This window comes from Brassica napus, chromosome C1 (assembly GCF_020379485.1).
Source record: "Brassica napus cultivar Da-Ae chromosome C1, Da-Ae, whole genome shotgun sequence".
NCBI classification, from domain to species: domain Eukaryota; kingdom Viridiplantae; phylum Streptophyta; class Magnoliopsida; order Brassicales; family Brassicaceae; genus Brassica; species Brassica napus.
Window position 1 is genome coordinate 49,375,474 of NC_063444.1, and position 19,198 is coordinate 49,394,671.

The 19,198-nt window shown below is 33.5% G+C and overlaps 1 long non-coding RNA gene across 1 annotated transcript; it reads left to right on the forward strand.

The window, feature by feature from the left end:
• The first annotated feature begins 10,042 nt into the window (after window positions 1-10,042).
• On the forward strand, window positions 10,043-15,265 carry LOC106436670. Its single transcript, XR_007318139.1, has 2 exons — window positions 10,043-14,711; window positions 14,843-15,265. It is a non-coding gene; the product is annotated as an uncharacterized LOC106436670 (long non-coding RNA).
• The last annotated feature ends 3,933 nt before the right edge of the window (window positions 15,266-19,198 follow it).

A 19,198-nucleotide genomic window follows, 5' to 3' on the forward strand; every position in this document is an offset into this window, starting at 1 on the left:
GATGGAACAAAAGAGGCAGAAAACAGTGCAATTTGGTGATTTTCACGCAGAACAGTCTTGATGACTGTTCCGGATAGCGGAGCAACCCGAGTGACTGTTCCGGATAGCGGAGCAACCCGAGTGACTGTTCCGGATAGCGGAACAACCTGAGTGCCTGTTCCAGCGGCAGAGATTTTTAAGGAAACTACAACCTATTTTGGGATTTGCCCTAATCTCTCTATTTTTCTCTCCCAGCCGCCTGTGGCTTTGATATATCTTCTTTTTCTGTTTCTCCTGACTATTCTACGCTTTTTTTTTCTTTGAGAAGAAACCAGACCTTAGAGTTGGAGACTTGAGATTTTGCTACTTTGTAAAGGGAGAAGGCCATCTCTCTCGATTTTGAGAAGAACCCCCTTAACCCTATTACTTTATTTCAGTCATATTTCATGTTGCTTTATATCTCTGTCTCTGTGTTTTCTCTGTTCATGGCTGAGTAGTCAACTTGCTTAGTCTAGGGTGTTAGGGTGATCTGTGAGCTTGACATAAATAAGTTATAAATCGATTGTCTTCATTCACTGTTGTTCTTAAGGCTTGCATCAAGTTAACCACTCAGTGCATGATTCTAGGTTTAATCTATTCATCAAAAGTGTTATAGGTTGCTAGACATAACTTGAATGAGCATCATATCCCTAACCAGCGAAAGTAGATGTTAGGGTGTTTTGTGAACAGATCGGACTTGATCTTAATGTTTGTCATCGCATCTCAGTCCAAACGAAAGTTTAGGTACTGAGATCGATTGACAAAAGGTGAAGCACCACGACAGTGGGCTGATCTATCTTAAGTGATTCGAGTTCTAGACTGGTCTTTAATCGAACTTGAATAATTGTTTGGCTCACACTTGTTTAACATCCGACCAAACCATCCTAGGCTAGCATTTTAATCATCTGAAATCTTTAATTAATCTTATTACTTGCTTGTTACGAAACCTTAATCTCAAAACCCCATCATTGTTTTAGCTAAGTATTGATCCCATAAAGATAAAGTGTAATCGTTGGTCTCTGTGGATTCGATCCTAAAGTGCTACATCGACATGCTATTCGATTGTGGTAGTGTGCACATTAGGTTAATTGGTGTGCGTATACACGTAATATCAAGAGGATTAACACTCGAGACGTTTAGAAGCTGATGAACTTGTTCGGATGTGACTGTTCCCAAGCATACACCTTGTTGATCGTGCATAGAGTTACCACCCGTATCTTGAACCACCAAGTTAGCTACATTCTCCTTTCGAGGAGGCCAGTTCTGGGTGGGTATAGAAGTCTGGCCCTGAGCTCTGAATTTGTTGTTCTGTTGTTTGTAGCCTTGGGGATAGCCATGGTGTTTGTAGCATCGTTGGATAGTGTGACCAGCAAGACCGCAATGTGAGCAGATATGACGATTCTTGGCCTTGTTATAGCCATTGTTGTACGCAGCGACAACATTATCATCAGGAGGGTTGTGCTGAGAGACCTGAAAAGCAACGCCACTGGTGCTTTTCATAGATCTTTGCCGTTCTTCCTGTGACACAAGATTGAAGACCCTAGCAATGTTTGGCTTAGGTTCCATCATCAAGATTTGTCCTCTGGTTGCTGTAAACGTATCATTTAACCCCGTTAAGAACTTCAATATCTTGTCTTGTTCATCCCTCTCTAGGATCCTCTTTAGACTTGAACAATCAAGACGACTACAGCAGCAGGTATAAGGACTCTCATGGTTCTTTAGCTCTTTCTAGAGTTGCTTCAATCTTGTATAGTATTTACTCACACTTTGTGAACCTTGAACTTCAGTAAAGATTTGCTGTTTAATCTCAGCATTTCGTGGCCCATCACTCTGCTTGAACTGGTCATGAATATCCAGCCACATCTGACGCGCAGTATCTAGATACATGATACTCTTAGCAATTGACTTGTCCACTGCATTCACAATCCAAGTACAGACTATATTGTTGCATCTGGACCATGAAGCAAAATCCGGATGATCACCAAGCAATTCTGGATAAGTTCCATCTACAAACACAGCCTTGTTTCTAGCACCTAAGGCTATGAGCATTGATCGCCGCCAAGTATTAAAGTTTCCTAAACCAGTTAACTTCTCTGAGACAAGAGTAATACCAGCATGATCCGCATTGTGAACATAGAGATGATTTGAATACACAGATCTTGAAGCGATGATGTTGCGTCAGATCTAGGCATCGTCGGATGTTGAGAATTGACAACATTTGCATAAGGATGCGGCATAGCAAAGCACGAACTATTGAAGACAAATCGGAAAATCAAGAATCCGAGATTCGACGAACATAGATAAAGATCAATAAGTGGAAGATCGCAAGGAGAGAGCAATCACCACCGAGATTAAGTGATAGATCGCAAAGAACTGCAGAAGAATAGATCGAACGAAGACGATGACGGAAAAGGAAAGACTCATAACATCGAATCGTGAATCGGAGACTGCCGGAGCTGAAATCGAAGAGAAATGGAGTTGAACGGAGCTTAGATCGGCGGAAAGACGGAGCAGGAATCGTGAATCTCATGGCTCTGATACCATATTAGAGATCGAGCTCACGGAGTCAAGAGAAAGTTTGTTACAGAGAAAAATCTTTTGTATTATTCAACTCAACTATTTATACTCACTACTCTACCGGTTTATACATTAAACCACCGGTTCAATCAATCTTCTAATCTGATACACTCTAATATTTTCGTGTATACAAATAAAGTTACCTGTTGGTATCCAAAGAAAAATAGAAGGTTAATGAGGATAAAGGGTTGTAAGAATAAAATTCTATAATTGATGACGGGTTTCCTTTAATTTCTGTAACGACAGGGGGAGAAAAGTGTGTCTTTGACCAAAAAAAAAAACTTAAAAGGAAAACACCAGTTGCTTGTTTTGCTCTCATGAAGCTCTTCAAAAGGCAATCTCTTTACACTTGCGATACGTAAATCAAACCTAACTATAACCACATGTTTAACCCGTTTTGTGGTCAAATATGCCTTTGGTAGTTTACAAATTTATAATGTACAATATTTTGTGAATATGCATGGTTTAATTTGTATCTCCTTAAAATAGTATTCTGAAAAGGAAAAAGAACCACCTAGCTATTTTAATTTGTATGTTTTAAAAATTTATATAAAACTGGTAGCTAAAAAGTGAAGAAAAAACAAACCACGGTCCAAAAAATTTTCTTCTAAAAGTTAAATCAAAACGAAAATTCAACCATTAATTCAATGTAACCTATATAAAACAATGATTTAAGCTTCACATTAAAAAATTCTATAATTCTTTTTAAAAAACCTAAAAAAAATAATATTTTCTAGCATAATGTCGTTTGAATTATTTAATCAAAACGAGGCTGTGTACAAAATAAAAAATCAAAGCTTATATAACTTGGAGCAATATCTTATTAAGCAAAACAGTGGCCAACTTATGTAGTTGGTTTCACAGTTCGTTTAGGTTTCATCATCAGCTTAATCAAATTGCGTATCGTAGTTGAGTTTGAGGTTGGGACTTTCTCAGAGTTATTTAAGTCCAAACATATATTGGTCAGAGTGTTGACTCGTCAGATCTGATCGCTTTTACGTCACTGCTGCTATTTCATCACATCATGATGTCTCAAGCATCGACGGTTCTTCACAAAGTCGACTCTGCTACCCTCTCACCGGAGTTGCTACCTTCTACCGAGATTCATGGGTTTCTCGTTTTCAAAACCCACTTGCTGGGTTCTTTTCATTGAGTTCCTGAACGCGGACTTTAGGACTACAATTAAAGTTTTTCTATGGGTCTCTTCTCTCCTTAGTCACATCTATCCATTGTTATGTATTAATTACTTTCGTATATCAGTTTACCGTCAAAGATCTCTGGTTATAACCGATTTAGCCCATTGGGCATTTGATTTTAATATAAGCATTTGGTGTTAAAAAAAAAATGTCAGAAGCCAATGAACGACCCTTGGCCTTGAACAAAAGATAAGTCTATGCTGTGTTTCTATAATCTAAATATATGTTCATTATCTGTATTTCCTTATAGTTTTTTATACAACATAGTTATAGATTAGCCAAAATGAAAATATATTAGTTAAGAAGAGTTACATGTTTGTATAAATGTCTAAACTATATACCACTAATTCAAAGGGACACAAGAGTCGTGTTATAGACTAATTGATCAGACAACTCTGTTGTTAATTAACATTAACTAACCGTTACTATTGAGCATTCGTGCAATGAGTCACTAGTTGAACTTTTATTAATTGAAAAGAGTTTACTATTATGACACAAGTCATCCTTTTGTTCCAACTAGGTATGTGCATTCAGTTTTAAGTTTGCTTTCAGTTCATGTATTTTAGTTTTTGGTTCTTTCGTTATAAAGATTTAGGAACCGTTTAGTTATTTACAAAATTTGGTTCAGTTTCGCTTTGATTATTTGGTTTTCGGTTTGATTCAGATAGCAAAATTAAGAATCGACAAATATCCGAAATTTTTTATGTCCAATTTGGTTCTAATTTTTTGGGTAATTTCGAATAATATGGGAAAATGTCGGATAATTTGGGGTTTTTAGGTTAAATATCGGGTAATTTAGATAATTTTAAATATTTCAAGTACAAATATTTTTGGATAACTTGGTTTTTCAGATATTTAGTATTTTAAAGATATTTAGTTACTTAAAACAAAATATAATTGATATTTGTAGGTATATAATCTGTATTTTGTAAGTTCGAATACCTATTTGATTATCATTTCGTTCCAGTTCATTTTCAGTTTTTTTTTGTTCCCATGAATAAGATATGCTTGTTATTTATGAAATTTAGTTCAATTTTAGTTATTTTGATTCACTAGGCTTTGTTTCTGCGGGTAAATGTGTCCGGCCCTAGTTATAACTAGTACAACATGTGCTAGTTATTATTTAATCATTTTTAGCTCAATTTATATAAAGTTCTGAGTTTTTCCTGAGTAAGATTATGATATATATATACAAGTTATATTAGTGTTGATTTCAAACTGGGATATATTTCGCATGTTAGCTTTGGAGGTCAGATTTACTGGGAACACCCCATATAACCACCCTAAAATTACATAACTGCAATAATACTTGGAAGTGATTTAAACTTGAATTAACATATCTACTACTTTTAAATAGAGATGAGTTAGTATTAAGAATAATTTAGAATGTTTGAAATGAGTGATCTAATCTCACAAGTCACAAGAAGAATTTCAGTTTATGACAGCTGATTATTTTGAGTTATAAGAATCTTTCAAAATTCAATCCAAAATCGGAGGAACGGAAAACTACCACTTTGGCGACGAACAAAAAAAGACTAGTTAAAGACAGAGATAGACTAGGCACAAACAAACCATAAGTTATAAAAATCTGAAGGTAGAAAAGAAGGAAGGAGAAGTTAGAAATGCTTCACCCCGACGAACACTAGCTAGCTCGTGACTGGAATAAGCACAACCGTTGGGGACCAAAAGAGCCGGCTTGTCCGTAATCAGAATTGGAACCACCAAGGGGAGCCTCGAGAATCTGCAAGCTCTCAGAGATCCCCGCGGCCACAAACCATCAGATCTTTACCCCCGAGTGCAGATCTGACCAAGCCAACACACAACTCCTCTTCACCGCGCACGACAATCAGATTCAGTCCGGCCAAGGCTAGACACCTATGACATCATACCCAAACCCTCCAACTAATACCAGCCGTTCGTCACTCTAAGCCGTAATAACCTATCTCAAAAACCGTGACGAGTTCCTCTAGTAGAGGCACCACTTGCCGCAGCTTCAGTCAGGGTCTTTGAAATCTTGGAGCTAAGCTAAGGATCTACCAGATCATACCACACCACAAGTCTTGGAGAAGAAGCGTATGCGTTTGTCACCACTGTCAAAGTACTTCTCTGGCATAAAGCTTTATCACTTGCACTAACCAGACGGTGGGAGTCCTCCTCACGGACCAACAAAAGGAGCTGAAAGCAGGAGGAGACCTCGGAAGATGAATGAGCGAAGATGATTTCTAGAGAGAAAAAAGTTTGGAACGTGTTATATGTACGCACTCTTAGATTCTCCTTAATTGCCCTAATAAGGACTGTTTTTATATATGCTTAACACGGAGAAATGACTTGCCTCTGCACTTGTTAATGACTCTTATCTAGTTATCTGTAAGGAATATTTCCTTTCCTATTGGAATATTGCTATTCCTTGTGACCAATGAAATTGGAAATAAATGAGTAATTCTTAATTTATTTCTAGCTTGATGGACGGTTGAGATTAATGTAAAGGAAACCCTAAATAGGAATTAGGTCCTCTCTCCACCTATAAATACATATCTTTAGACCATTATAAAGATATCCTAAAAGCAACAACCAACGAGGCAGAGAAAAACCTAAGAGTTCTGGAGAAGACCGGAGGCACTGAAATGTTTCAGCATGCCTAAGAAGAGATTGAACCGTTCATCTTCCATTCAGGATTCAATCCATTCAGGAAGATCTCTCAGGCAAAATGAATCCAGGTAACTATATAAACATTCATATGATTCTATTATGTGATTAACCTAGATGTTTAAAGATCTTAGAGTTCATGTAAATTTAACTTACATTATCACCTCATGCAAAAATTTCGTCCCAGAAAAACGGTTTTAGCGTTCAACGTTGATGAATAACATGTAGTTCTAATTCTGCAAACAAAAAAAAAACTTATTCGTCAACTTTTTGTTATATTCGTAAATTGTTATAGACAAAAACATTGGTAGTGTAAAACCAGCATGTACCCAGGACCGACTCAACATTTATTTGAATCTCCAGGCACAAAAAAAAATTAGGCTTTTGATGTTCATGTTCATTTAAAATTTTAATATATTGTAGAACTTTTTATCATCGACGTCTTTATAAAAATTATGATAAAAACAAATTATATAAATATGAAATATTTTAGGACCCTTTTTAAACCAAATTTAATGAATATTTAAAATTTTCTATATAAAAATGTGTATATATAAAAACTTTTGGACCTTTAACAATCAAATTACGGGGAACACGGGTTTGGGCCGGGGTGGTCGCACCGCTTGTGTCTCATATCAGCCGGCCCTGCTGGTACGTAGTATATAACAATACATTCATATGCAGGTACGTTCTCATTGAACGAACATACACTTACGAATACATTGGATACTCCACGCCTTATGTATCTGGAGAATATTCGTCTTAAATATCTAGGCGACGATGTTAAAAAGAAAAAAAAGTAACCTCTCAATTATCGTCTAATCGTATTGTAAGGAAGAGGTAATCCGCATCCTGAGGTCTAAAAGCTATACTAACACACACACACACATATATATATATATATATATACGTATACATATTTTGTGTGTACTTAAACCTTAAACCCCAGGATGCAGATTACCCGGTCCTCACCAATACTCGTCATCTGTAGTATCCTTAGCTTCTTATCTTGTAAGATCTCGTTTAAGGAGTTTTATGGTTTCTTGTTGTTGTTTTGGTTTAGATGTTGAAGAGTTACCAGGAAAATGTGAGAATTTATAAGCCTCGTGAGGCTAGATGTAAGGAGAAGATGCTTATTCGAAAGGTTTAATGCTATGAGAACATATGCTCTAATGGAAAACGAAACTTTTTCTTCAAGTTTTATTGTGTGCATTCATATGTCTTACTTTTAGCTTTATTTTAATAAAAAGTAATTCTCTCAAATTGTTTTTTTTTTAACTCTTGTCATAAAAATAACCATCAAAAAAGAAAATTATCAAAAAAATCTATTTTTATTTTGAAAATTTTAATATTTATTTTTTATTTTTTTTAATTTGAAACCATATCCCCAAAACCTAAACCCTTAACTCTAAACCATAAGTCTATATTAGTTTACCCTAGGATAAAAATGTATTTTTACCTTTCAATAAAATTTATTTTGGTCATTTTCGTTATTGATGACTATTTTTGTGAACATAAACTAAAAAGTTTATCATAGGAAATTTCTCTTTAATAAATGTTAAAACAAAGCTATTATAGCGTGGTTAAGAGAATAATTATATTTGATTGCTATTATGTAAGTTTCTTAGGTCTAAATTCACAATTATTTTAAGGCAAACATTTACAATCTGACTTAATTATGTGGTGTCTAATTTTGGATACGGAACGTTTTCATTTCAATCAACAAATACGAAACTAATAAATTACAATCATTTTATCGCATATGTAAATATGATCTGCTTTAACAATCGTCTTTTTTTGTGAGTACTAATCAAAGCTAATTGAATGCGGCAAACTCATACTAGTTTTTAGACTGGTAAATTTTCGTATATAATGTAAATAAAAAAACGTTTTGATGTCGACCAATCAACAAAACAACAGCTTAGTAAAACATTTTCTTTTGTAAATCGTAACTTAACCACAACTTGGTAAATAACAATCACTTCGTTCGCATAGAGTGTTTTCTGCGTAAACACGAGGCATATAAAGCATAAAGGTAAAAAGAGGGAGTATGGTATACATCAAATCAAATCATTAGAGAAAATATTTTTTGTTCTCTATGAGCCAATGATGGGAACTTAGGATTATGCTTTTTATAGACAAACGATATTCTACTTCTTTTGACTACATTTCTTGCTTATTCTCATTGTGTTTTGCATACTAAAGAGATCTTCTCCGGATCATTATTTGAACGGATTCTCTCCACAATCATTGATTAATTTAGTTTGTATATATAGAGATTAGAGAGCACCTTTTGGAGTTTTAGGGTTAATATCAGCTCCCAAATACTCCCTCTGTTCCTGAAAGTAAGATTTTTTAGAGTATGCACACTTATTAAGAATTTAATAAATATTTATAATTTAATTTATTTTTTACTTTATTATACAATTTCCAATAACTTTCCACCAATGAAATTTAATCAATTCAAATATTCTCAATTAATGTTCCTCCAAAGTATAAAAAGTACCTTAACAATATAGAAAATCTATCTTTGTGGAACAAGAAAAAAACCTAAAACATCTTACTTTCGGGAACGGAGGTAGTATATGATAGTGTATTTTTTATTAATGCATGAGATGCATCATAGATTTATTATATCAACAAGAAAAATAGTCTTTAAGGTGGAAATTTTGGCCGAGAATCCAACGGTTAAGTTCAACTTTTCCAACTTTATAAACGCTTATTTCTTTTTTTCAAACTTATAAATAGTACTCATCTCTCATTCGCGCGGTAGGGAGATGATTTGGTGAATGGCATGCATTATGTATATCTTTTTTTGTTAAATATTTTTGTATGGTATACTTTGTCTACTCATGTATTTTTTTCGTCGATAAAAATAGAGTTATCTGTCTGTATGTACAGAAAATAGTAGACTAATGATGAGAAAAAGGTATGAGAATAAATTATGTAGTTGATGACCTTCCTTTAATTTATCTAACGACAGGAGGAGAAAAGTGTGTCTTTCTCGAAATAACTTAATGAGGCAAACACCCGTTCCTTGTTTCTCTCATGAGGCTCTTCAAAAGGCGATCTCTTTAGTCAAACCTAACTAAACCACATGTTTACAGAGCCGGTCCTAAAGTTTAGGAGGCTAGAAGCGAAACCAAAAAAAGTGGCCACAAAAAGAGAAGAAAATATGAAGTCAAAGTAGCTTGAACCCTGGGTTACTTTTTCCTACTCTAAGAACTCTAGCTTTTACCACTAGACTAAGGCAATACTATTGAAAAATGTAGCCAAAATTATATATAAATACGCCGGCCGGATGCCCATGATTCATTACCTTGGCCCAAAGGCCGGCTCTGCATGTTTAACTAGATTCGGGCTCAAATTTGTCTTACTTTATAAATTTATAATGTAGTAAATTTTGTGAATATTCATGATTTAATTTGTATTTCCTTAAAATATTTTTTTGTAAAGAGAAGAATCACCTAGCTATGTTGATGTGTGTGTTTTTTTTTATGGATAATGCAGCCTAGAAAGTACAACTGAGATAAAGAATTAAAAAAATTGAATGGCTTTTGTAAAATTTAAAATTTCTATATAATATAGAAAAATAAAATCCTTGTGTATATAAATGCATATTTACGCATCAATTTAAAAAATTTATGTGAATTTCATATTTGAAATCTTCTATAAATTTGAAAATTTCTTGAATTATGTGAATCTAATCAAACAATGACTACAAAATAATAAATCAAAGCTTATATAACTTAAGGTTTTGGCCTTTCTCAGTGATTTTTAAGTTAAAGTTAAAGATGTACCTTTAAAGTTATATGGTTTTAATGATACGCATGACAGGGGGATACGATTCATGCAACTGTTAATGAGGATGTGGTTCCGATCTTTGAATCTTTCCTCGAAGAAGGTGATTCGAAGATATTCATCAATTTTTCGCTTTCTCAAGCATGTGGCTCCTATCGATTAACCAAGCATCCTTACAAAATTTGGTTCCAAGCCACCACTCGGATTCGACTTTGTGACGATTTGCCATACAGATTGACTGGTTTTACCCATGTTAATTTTCGTGAAATCTTAGACGAAACTCTCAGCCCTGAATACTTGATCGGTGAGTCTAAATGAAATAGATGTTCTGACCATTAACCGTGATCACAAATATTATACTTTCGTTTTTTTTCTTATTTTGTAGATATTATGGGTCAGATAGTAGAGGTAACTCATGTTGAAATCGTATCTCTCAATGGGAAGGACACGGAAAAGATTACATTACTCTTAAAAAATGAAGAGTGAGTAAAACGATTTAATATAGTTTCGTTTTTATTTTTTAACGATCTACTATCAATTTTTTTCTACTTAACATGCTCACCACCATAACCTTTTATATTTTGATCCTCAGAGATGTTAGGCTTCCATTGGTTGTATGGGGAAAGGCTGCACTAGATCTAAGCGAAGCAATTCAACTTCTTTCTGATCGAACTCTCATTTGTGTTATGAAGTTTGTGAAGATCAAAGTATGGAAAGGTAAAAGTTCTTTATTTTCATGAGGTTTCTTATTTTTAATGATCCTTATAAATATGATATTCTTATACGTGGAAAACATGTTCTTAAAAGATGAGCGAAGCGTATGCAATGCATACAATGTGTTTGCCGTGTCCCTTAATCCGTTTATTGAAGAGGTTGAAGCTTTTGCCAAATTGTAAGTTTGGAAACATTGTTTGAAAATAGTGGAGTTGTATTTATTTTGAAAATCTTTTATCAGTATTGATTTTCATAATATGATTAGGTTACCAAAGGAAAATATATCTTTGGCAATTGTGCAGTCTAAACCACTTTCCATGGTGTCAATGATGTCAGAGGAACACTACAAGAAATATGAGTATTGGTAGCAGTTCACCGTAGCACAAATTCACGAAGTGCTACTAATACAGTCAAAATTGGATCATAATTCTATGGTAGCACTAAATTCGTGCTAGCAAAGATTTTCATTAAGCTGAGACCCAAAAATGACTTTTATAGCGGGATATTTATGTTGGAGCCAAAAAACTTAGCGAAATTTTCTGATTTTGGCGGATCTACACTTTTTTTTTTGCTAAAGTCATTTTTTCATTCATCACCCACCAAAAAAAAAAAATTATTCTCATCAATCTCTCATCGATCTTCTGTTCTTTCTATTTTCAGATCTCATCTCCCCTCTGTTCTTAATCATCTGCCTCTCTATCTTACTCTCCTAACCTCACTCACACCCACACGATTTCTCAACACAGACATCTCTCTCTGTTTCACTCTCCTAGTCTCGTCTTCATCTTGTTCGAGCACTGGTATGTTGCAGAAAGTTCGACGAATTCGACGGATCTAACCGCGCTCGCACCGGATTCGTGAGCCGTCTCGAAGTTCCCAAAGTATCCGACTGTAACAGTCGTAATCCCTCTCTCTCTCTCTCGTCCCTTTTCTCTCGATAAGCCCTTAATCGAAGGTCTTTATTGATTTGTTATTTTGCAGAGAGAAAGTATGAAAAGGTGACCTTGAAGCATAACCACAAGTTCCTTATAAAGGTTAAGGAGCACCAAGAAGGCAAAGGATGCTAAGAAGCTAGGGCTTAACCGTAACCATGTGTAATCTCTGTCTCAGATTGAGATTGTAGTCAGCTTGACCCTTGACTCAAGCGTAAACCTTTCTCCGGTTTGTATAATCTCTGATTGAGATTTTAGATGAAGGGTTTATTGTTCTGATTCTATAACTCTCGAAAGATCTCTTCTTTTGCTCTCTTGATTAAGGATTCGTAGATTATTGAACCATGGAGACTCGGTGATGGATATAAGGAGTTCTTTCTTGATGCCCCAGACTCGGTGAGGTATATACATTGATAACGAGATGATTTGTCTTTGATATATTCAATCATATCTTTGCTGTGGGAATGTTTGTAGTTTACCTGCAGGGTCCAAACAATCAAGGTCATTGGCTTGTTAAATCTATTCAGTGTGTACTTGATATTCTAAAGAATGCTGATAGCAATGCTGAGGTTACTTTGGAGTTTTGACTCCATTACTCTTTGTTCTGTTTAATTGAATTGGCCCTTGTGTTCAGGGATGCTGGTGTCTCAGCCATTGCTTCCCACCTTACCCGTTCCATGACAGTCAGTACATCGTTTGGTGGGGACTTCAAGGTAGTTCTTAAACTGATTTTATATTGTGTCTAAAGTCTATCTTTGCAAGATTGCTATTGACATCATCACTTTTTGTCGTATCAGATTTGGGTTTGCAACAGTGAGAAGAGCCAGAAGGCTAAAGACTCTAGCTGAATATGTCATGCAGTTGGTTCTTATATGTAATATCTTTTATAAGCATTAGGAATCTTAAACATTCACAACTGATTCACGGATGGGAGTAATGTATTACACGTTGGGGAGGTTTATGTATATTTTGGTGCAGTCTACAGCACTTGAGATGGTTTAGTTTATTAATTATCCAAGAACATACAAGATATATAAATGTATATCTAAAATACTATTAATCATACTCTAAACCCTTAATTTTTAATATTTCATCATAAAATCCAAAGATACCAACAAATAATATGATATAATTAAAATCTAACACTAATAATAAACTAGAAATTTTTTTTTGCTTCAAGTTCTAAACCCTAAACATACCATAATTCCAAGAAAAAATGGTGTTCCAAGAAAAAAAGAATAAAAAAACAACAACAAAACAATCTGATTGATGTTCTTCGTATTATCAATAAGCCTACTGCTACTTCTTTGGTTTATGCTTTTGAAAGGAGAAGCAATTAAATAATTATTGTCTTTGATCTTGGTGGTGGTATCTTTGATGTCTCTGGTACTTTACATTAAACTGTTGCTATATATATATTAGTTTGATAAAACGGTTACAGTTTTGTAAACGAATTTTGATTTATAAAAACTCAATTGCAATGTATCTCAATTGGTGACAAAAAAAAGAAAAAAAAATCTAATTTGGGGTACATGATTAAATTGCAATGTATAAATGATAATTAAACATTTAGATTAAATTTAATATTTGAACTTAAATAATGAACAGTAGAGTTTTAAGATTTTTAGTTAGATTTGGGTATATGATTAATTTGGGGTTTAAACCCTTACCCTAAACATAAACATTAAAATTTCAATATTTTCATAATATAATTTCGATCTTAAATTTAAATTTAAAGTTTAATAATTTTAAAAATAGAATCTCAAATTTAAATTATAACCCTCAAACATTAAATCTTAAATCTATACCCTAAATATAATACCCTAAACCCCAAACTTAAATCTTACATACAAAGTCATAAATCTATTTTTTAATTTATAATATAAATTTTAAACTTAGACTCCAAATATATTCTAAAACTCAAACCATATACTTAATTATAAATCTTAACCCTAAACCCTAAACCACATACTTCATATTAACCTACATCATAAATCCTAATTTACAAATTTCAAAAATTTAAATATAGGTTTTGGAATTTAGACTTTGAGTATATATTCCAAACCATATACAATAACTCTAAATCTTATACACCAAATCATAAAATCCAAACATCAAATTTAACCTTTTCAAATTTAAACACCAAAACCTAAACATAGATACTAATAAAAAATTTCAAATTGTATTCTCAAATTTTACTCTAAACCCCAAACCTAAGACTCCAAATAAACTTTAATCATGAACATTAACCTTATATTTAAAACTTTTAAATTAGACTAAACTTTTAACTTTAATCATAGTCATTAATCAAATCCTATATTATAAATCTATTATTTAAATTTAAATTCATTTGTTTAAACCCCATATAAACCCATTCATATTTAAGTGAATTAGAAGCTTATTTGATGACCAAAGAAAAAGAATTAACAGCTTAATTCTGATTGGACCAAAAAGTGAGGCGTGGATCACCATTTTTCGAATCTCTGCCGTTGGTAATATTAATCTTACGGCTCAGATTAATTCACTATTAATATTTTATGTTTGTTTTATCTCTTTCTTCCTTTCTTCTTCCTCCACACGATTCTATACTTCTTATTTTCTTCTTCTGTACCTCTTCGATCTCCTCATCTAATCTCATCTCTCTTATCCTCTTCCCATCTCTCTTTCTCCTCTGCTCATCTTTCATTTACTTTTCTTCTTTCAAGCAAATGGATCTGAACGAAGAGGATTACCACCGTCATGCTTCTCACCACCATGCTCCTTTCTATTCGGTTTCGCCCTTCACCACCACCACCACCGCACGCTCGTCAACACCACCACCAGTCACGTCTCTCTCTCTCTCTCTCTCTCTCTCTCTCTCTCTCTCTCTCTCTCTCTCTCTCTCTCTCTCTCTCTCTCTCTCTCTCTCTCTCTCTCTCTCTCTGTTTTGAATCTGATTTTTTTTTGTTCTTGGTAAAGGAAAGTGGAGGAGGCACAGGATTGATGAATGAGGCACAGGAGATTGATGGAGGAGGTAGCAGTGGTGGGTCGTGAGCAGAGCCGGCTTGAATGTTGAAGACGAAGAAGCTCGGTGAGGAGGCGGCAGGCGGCGGAGAATATACATTAGGTTTAGATTAGGGTTAGGTATATTTTTAATTTGGTTTAGTATGCTAAACCGATTTTATTTATTAATAGTTTGAATCTTTTTTATGTTTGTGTTTTGAAATCTGGGTTCCGCGGAGGAGGCGGAGGGAAGGAGTTAGGGTTTTTTTAGATTTTGTTTTTAAACCTGGTTTGTATGTAAACTGGTTTAGTTTGTAAACCGAAATTTTTTGTAATCTGGTTTAATTTATAAACCGATTGTAAACCAAAATTTTAATATAAACCAAAATCATTTATAAACCGGTTTAAAATATTAGCTATTCAGTATTACCTAGAATATAAACGTCATAGTACAAGTAAAACGTTGTATTATAATATTCAATGGCACAAAAAAATTGCTATTAAATGTTCAAAAATCCAAAAAAAAAACTGAGTTACAAAAAAATATTCTATGACAAAAAACAAATGTCATAACAAAATATTTTATGGCACACGAAAAGTGCCACATAAAATATTTAAATAGCGAAAAGAAATCGCTATAAATAGGTATAATATAACACAGGACCAACGCTATAATATCTGTATATTGTTACAGCACGCGAAAAACGCTACGCTAGGGGGGGGGTCTATTATAGCTGCGACTGTCACGGCGTTCTTCGAAACGCTATGAAAACGATGTGATAGCGTTTATCGGGTGCTATTAATACCGATATTTCTTGTTGTGGAAGAAGACTACTTCGTGAAAACGCCACAGAAAACAATATATGATATTTTGGAGACGAGAAAGGTTTCAGTATTTTCAATAATTTGAGCACCTAATCATACGTTAAGTTATCTTATTGTTTATACATATATACATATCGTGTTTATTTTTTTTAGGTTGAGAGGTGTTATGTGAGGTGCACTATAGCTGCAATTGATAATGATATGGGTTGGTACTATATTAGTTGCAAAGTGTGTGGTACAAAACTAGATATGTTGCATAATAACGTTCACCCCGGAGGAACCTATGAACTGGATGTTCGTTGTATGCTCTACTGTACTAAGTGCAAAATGCTTAATCCTAAGCTCAAGCTAAGGTACTAATATACACCCGAGTTCCTTTTTCTTGCTTATCAACAATTGTATTAATTCTATTTAGATGTAATTGTATATTTACGTATGCTAGGTACAAGTTGCATTTGGTAGTACTAGATAATACAGGCCACACCAAGTTGCAGGGCCGTGCCTGAATAGAGGCAGATAAAGCATGTGCTTTGGGGCCAAACAAGATTTATATATTTAGGGGGCCAATTAAAACAAAAACTTTACTTAGCTCTATTGGTAAGGACCTCGGGAATCACAGTGGAGGTCCTGAGTTCGATTCTTAAATCTGCAGCTGTAACCATTTTCTTTTTTTTTTAATTATGAAGGGCCAAAAAAAGCTTTTTTTTGCTTGTGGACCGAAATTTTTCAGGCCTGGCCCTGCCAAGTTGTTGGTGCTAGATAATATTGCCCTGCAATTGCTCTATCAGCCTTGCTTTAATCCAACGACACATATCACAAGTGAAGGATGGCCCCTACTTCAATTTGTATAGTAATGTTTGTTTTGTTTATATTCAATTTAGCCCGTATAACTAACTGACGAGCCGTTCGATCGCTGACTCTGTTTATTTTGATTATAATATGGAACTTACATCTGAGGAGATTAATAGAGTGACTTGATGATGTTTATAAATATTTTTATAATATGAAGTTTACAACTGGCGGAGTTGGAAATTCATTGTCAAGGAATATACTTCTTGAATGTTCGACTTATGGAGTAGTATAAGATTAAGAGATTACAAACAGAATAATAATAAAAAATTACAAGCGAACAAAACTTTAAAGTCGTAAATTTTTAAGAATATTAAAAAGAATATATTTGACATAAGTTTAATTTGATATATCTTATATACTAGGATATAAAATAAATATAAGATATGTCAAATATATTCTTTTTAATAATATCCACCGAATATCCAATGTAAGCATAGCATTCTAAGTTTGTTATTTTATATGAGTAATATATATAAGAAAAACCATTGATTATTCCTAATATATTGAAATTCTTTTATTGCAGGATTCCAAGCATCGATTTCTGAAGTCTCGAAGTTATTCAATCTTATTTTTCCTTTCAATTTATTTTTACAATACCTATTTATATTTAGATCATTCTTTGTATTTGAAAGAATGAGATATGCATACTTATTATAATGGAATTGAGGTTTTTGATTTAAAATAGTTTTCTGATTCTTACTCACTTCTTTGTAGTTTTTATATAATTACTACATAAATTGGCCAATCTATATCCTCCTCACTAACACCCGGAACTATCAATCCAAAACAAACTAATATCCAAATTAATCAGATTTAATGTTTTTTTAATCTCGCAAAGTCCAAATTTAATCATCTCATCTCGCGGGTTACTACCTAGTTTAGTTTGTATATATAGAGATTAAAGAGCACCTTTTGGAGTTTTAGGGTTAATATCACCTCCCAAATATATGATAGTGTATTTTTTGTTAATGCATGAGATGCATCATAGATTTATTATATCAAGAAGAAAAATAGTCTTTAAGGTGGAAATTTTGGCCGAGAATCCAACGGTTAAGTCTTTTCCAACTTTATAAACGCTTATTTCTTTTTTTTCAAACTTATAAATAGTACTCATCTCTCATTCGCGCGGTAGGGAGATGATTTGGTGAATGGCATGCATTATGTATATCTTTTTTGTTAAATATTTTTGTATGGTATACTTTGTCTACTCATGTATTTTTTCGTGGATAAAAATAGTCGTGGATAAAAATAGAGTTATCTGTCTGTATGTACAGAAAATAGTAGACTAATGATGAGAAAAAGGTTATGAGAATAAATTATGTAGTTGATGACCTTCCTTTAATTTATCTAACGACAGGAGGAGAAAAGTGTGTCTTTCTCGAAATAACGTAATGAGGCAAACACCCGTTCCTTGTTTCTCTCATGAGGCTCTTCAAAAGGCGATCTCTTTAGTCAAACCTAACTAAACCACATGTTTACAGAGCAGGTCCTAAAGTTTAGGAGGCTAGAAGCGAAACCAAAAAAAAGTGGCTACATTTTTCTTTAAAAGAGAAGAAAATATGGAGTCAAACTTATAAATAGTTCAACTTTTCCAACTTTATAAACGCTTATTTCTTTTTTCCAAACTTATAAATAGTACTCATCTCTCATTCGCGCGGTAGGGAGATGATTTGGTGAATGGCATGCATTATGTATATCTTTTTTGTTAAATATTTTTGTATGGTATACTTTGTCTACTCATGTATTTTTTTCGTGGATAAAAATAGAGTTATCTGTCTGTATGTACAGAAAATAGTAGACTAATGATGAGAAAAAGGTTATGAGAATAAATTATGTAGTTGATGACCTTCCTTTAATTTATCTAACGACAGGAGGAGAAAAGTGTGTCTTTCTCGAAATAACATAACGAGGCAAACACCCATTCCTTGTTTCTCTCATGAGGCTCTTCAAAAAGCGATCTCTTTAGTCAAACCTAACTAAACCACATGTTTACAGAGCCGGTCCTAAAGTTTAGGGGGCTAGAAGTGAAACCAAAAAAAAGTGGCTACTTTTTTCTTTAAAAGAGAAGAAAATATGGAGTCAAAGTAGTTCGAACCCTGGGTTACTTTTTCCTACTCTAAGAATTCTAGCTTTTACCACTAGACTAAGGCAATACTATTGTAAAATGTAGCCAAAATTATATATAAATACGTCGGCCGGATGCCCATGATTCATTAGCTTGGCCCCTAGGCCGGCTCTGCATGTTTAACTAGATTCGGGCTCAAATTTGTCTTACTTTATAAATTTATAATGTAGTAAGTTTTGTGAATATTCATGATTTAATTTGTATTTCCTTAAAATATTTTTTTGTTAAGAGAAGAATCACCTAGCTATGTTGATGTGTGTGTGTTTTTTTTATGGATAATGCAGCCTAGAAAATACAAATGAGATAAAGAATTAAAAAAATTGAATGGCTTTTGTAAAATTTAAAATTTCTATATAATATAGAAAATAAAATCCTTGTGTATATAAATTCATATTTACGCATTAATTTTAAAAAATTTATGTGAATTTCATATTTGAAATCTTCTATAAATTTGAAAATTTCTTGAATTATGTGAATCTAATCAAACAATGACTACAAAATAATAAATCAAAGCTTATATAACTTAAGGT